We start from the raw sequence: 4,196 nt of genomic DNA, 5'->3' as shown, positions 1-4,196 counted from the left end.
TACATAATTACATGAATACATAAAATGAATGCCATATTTTTTATAGATTTTACAGCAATTATTAGAAATCTACTATGTAGCATCCCATCAAACTTACCATTTCCGAAGACTCCAATTTGCTATATATCAACTTTGTGTATAAATGATTTGAAAAATTAATTTATCTCACATTATAAAAGTTTCAGGCTAACTTTTCTTACTTTTATCTTTACTTATTATTTCGTCATTTACAACTGGACCATCTGAACAGCAGAATTCTTGAAATTTCTAATTGAAGTTGTTATACTTTAATTTAAATGTTTAGAGATTAAACCATAACTGAAATTTGGTTATGATAATATTTCAAGTAGCACATTAGTAATCACATCTGTGGTGTTTGAGTTTTACAAAGAGATTAAGGTCTACATATAACAAATATAAACAAATGTGAATACTAGAAGCAATATTCTATACAATGGATGCATGAAAACCTGCAACTTTGAAGATATATCATATATATATATATATATATATATATATATATATATATATATTCATGTAACAAGGCAACACCACTATCAAACTCAAAAGTTAGACAGATAATATACCATTGCCAGAAATGAGTTGTATCCTTTGGAGTTGTTAATCAGTTAGTTCCTACAAACCCACAAAACATAACATGCTACTGTTATGCCTTTGGTTATACTCCAGATATCATGAAAAGATTCTAATTCTGTAAGTGGTCATTTATATGAATGAAAGAATAGAGAAAAAATATAGTAGCTATGTACCTGGAAGCATCATATCAACAGGCTAGCTCTCATAATGATGAAAGGTGCTATGTAACCTACCAGAAGAGAAAAGGAATCATAACTTATTCACAGATATGAACACTGACAGCTAAAATGATGAACCTGAAAAGGTTTGCCCACTCATACAACAGTGGAATAAATACAGTAGGAATCAATATCTACTTGTTTTTTATTCAACAAAGTTTTATTTTCCCAAATGTACAGCTGATTGAACCTGTACATGCATCTTCACCAGCAGCTGAGGCATGTCCACCCTTTTTGTTTCTGGTGTAAATTACTTGGGCTCTATGCTTTGAAACCAGCTTTATAAGTCCTTTACTAAGGAGTTCCTGAAGGGCTGCCCTGGCCAAGGAACAGAGACCACAGCTGGAGTAATAAGGTTATAGTTGGGAACTTCCTTACAGAGTTTGTCTTATGTAGCTTTGTCAAACAGGATGGGATTGTAAATCTTGTCCCAAATGTTGCCTTTGGATCACTTCTTTTTGGCTTTGACACCAGATTTATTTACTGGGTCTTTGTCGTTTTGGGCTGACTTTCTGGCATCTTTCTTCTTCTTGTCATCCTTGGGCTGCATGATAAAGCTCAGAGAGTAGTGTGGACAACTGCAGCCTCACTAAGATGTCTCAACATCTACTTTCTGAGTAGATTTAAGATCCACAGAACAAAATTGATCTCACAGATGACATCATTATTATAATAAGAATCTCTGGCTTGATAGGTTATAGGCTCTAGAAAACTACTTACTATCATTCCACTAAATGGGTAGAATTGACTTAGAATTTTTTCCCAGAGTCTACTCAAACATATTGAAGAAAATTCTATTGACAGTAGATGCTGGTCAACACAGTTACCTTTAATAGTTACAGAGAGTAGAATAAAAAACTTCAAAATTCTCAACCTGAAATGGAGCATATATTCCTTACCTCACCTTCCAAATATCAGGCATCATGTGAAAGAAGGGCTGGCAATAAGAACCAAAGATTGTAGATAACTACCAGAAACTATCACTTTCTAAACATAACAAAGAATTTGTATATATGAACACCACAGTGTTTGAAATGGCATGTTCAAGACATGTGCAACCACAAACCACACTAATTACCAGCATACTACACCCCTTATTATGGAGTTATTGCCAATTGTTAGGTGCTGATGGAGAGAGTGACAGTTATTACTAAAAGTATTGTCTGAGCTAAATTGAGCATCTTCAGTGAAAGACCACACATCCTTAAGTATTTGGTAGCACAAATTGGACTTGAAGATTAAAAAGATAGGAAATGATTTTGATGCTCTGGTTGGCTAACTATACTCCAAGAGATGGCATATCACTCATGAGTACACAGGAAGTCCCCAGTTGTCTCAGTGACTATTTAAATAAAAGAGGGCATATCAAGTTACAAAAGAAGAGTGATGAATGGATAAAAAGAAGTCTGGAGAGAAGTAAATAAGGTAGATTTGTTCAAACTTCACTATATATCATTACAAAATTAACAAATAACTAATTTTAATTTACAAAAATTTTAAAAAGTTAAAAAGCTTTCGAACTAATCTCAAGCCTTCCAATTTCATTCTATTATAAAATTTAATTTTAAAAATTAAATAGTACTTGAATATAATTTATTAAATATATTGTATAGGATTTTTTATTATTATTCATATACTAATTCAGAATATCTGTTACTATTTTATGCATAGTTTGTTTCCTTAAAGTTTTAGTATCTGCTTTTAAAGATTTATAGAAAAAAGGAATCAAGAGACAAAGGAAGGAAAAATAGATAGCAAAGAAGGAAGAAAGGAAATATGATTATAATGAAGAATTGTAGGACTGTGAAGAGGTCTTGGGTTTTGGTAGATCATTGGCTTGGAAATGGTGGGAGATTCTGTAAGGGATGGAATACATTTCCCCACACTACCAGAAACCAGGCTCCTAACATGTGGGCTACATCTTCATTAACATACACCTTACAGTCACAGTAGGCTAGACAGGGTGTGACTACAAGCCTCAGGCCCTAGAGAGATTTTCATACTAATGAGTTACCTGAAGGCCAGAGGGCAGAGCCAATTCAGCATACTTCCCCAGACCCTCCCCCCTTCTCCCTCTCTATTTAACTCAGGTCTGCCCTGAGTTTCACAGGGGTACTGAAAGATCCATCTACATCTGCCATGAAAATAAACTCTTTTAGAGCCAGGGACTTTCTCCTGTCTTTGGGGTCCACTGTGGGCTGCAGCACCTAACTTCCTGCCTGTAGGACCTCTCTGCATTGCAGCCACAACAACCCACATCTTCAAGCAAGCTAGCCAAGCCACCGAGTCTGCTACATGAGGACAGTAACTGAATCTGTCCTGTGGGGCACTGCCGGGGTCTCTTCTCACGCCCGCTTGTTTCTCTCAGCTGTGGGCGGCTGGTCATGAGCTGACACGCCCCACTCTCGGTCCTTCCATGGCCTCTCAATGGAAGGAGTCTGAGAGCCCTAGAGGTTGAGACCAGTCGGTCCCTGTCCAGCTCCTGGCCCAGGATCCCCAATCCAAGAGCTCTGTCCCGCAGAACTTCAAACTGAGTGAGCACTCCTCCTGCCAGGTGGGGCCCATAGCACCTGCCCAGTGTCTTACATAGAGTGAACTGAGTCAGGACTCCCAAGCTCCAGTATCTTTGGAGCCATGGGATTCACAACAGCCCAACAACAAGATTCAAGAAACCACACTTCCCGCCCACACATGAGCTAACCATTCCCCGCAAAGAATAAATAATCCTCAATATAGATTTGCAAAGAGTGCAAAAGGCTGACTTGAATCAGTTAATTAAGTTAATTTGTTTAAACAAAATAAGTTATTATAAATTAAATAAAACTTATATTAAACAAATACTCTCATCTTTGGATAAATTTAGAATAACCAGTGTTTTTTAATAAAGTTAAAAGGATACACTGATTTTGCATAAGGTATGATGAAAATAAATACATTTTTAAATGAATAATTTAATTATTAAAAAATTTAGACAATTTTCTACTACTCTACTGTCAATTTTGCCCTGGCAAAGCACAGACTGGAAGGATTCAGACATTTTTCAAAGTGACACTTGAAAATATTTCAAAATCCCATAATTTATTCAATATTGTAGCCAGTTGGATAACAGGTATTTGATTGTCAGGAATTAAATTATTTAAAAAAATACAATAACCTCAAAGCTCAGAAACCTAAGGTAAGGTCAGTCATGATTTGAATGAAGACTTGCCTAAAAGACTCATAATTAGATCATTAGTAAGTGAAATTTTTACATACACACACACACACACACACATACATGTGGGGTGCTTGGCTGGGAGTAGCAGCTGGGTACCTGGTTGAACAAGTCTTGAACCCCAGATTATTATCTGGATGGCAGGTGTTTGGCTTTTGCCCACAGGC

At 36.2% G+C, this 4,196-nt stretch overlaps 1 pseudogene; it reads right to left on the bottom strand.

The window, feature by feature from the left end:
• Window positions 1-964: 964 nt before the first annotated feature.
• Window positions 965-1,365, bottom strand: LOC114632759 (annotated as a pseudogene).
• Between the last annotated feature and the right edge of the window lie 2,831 nt (window positions 1,366-4,196).

The sequence above is a fragment of the Grammomys surdaster genome, unplaced genomic scaffold (genome assembly GCF_004785775.1).
Source record: "Grammomys surdaster isolate TR1022 unplaced genomic scaffold, NIH_TR_1.0 422, whole genome shotgun sequence".
Lineage (NCBI taxonomy): Eukaryota > Metazoa > Chordata > Mammalia > Rodentia > Muridae > Grammomys > Grammomys surdaster.
This window is presented reverse-complemented; position numbering and strand designations above follow the sequence as displayed.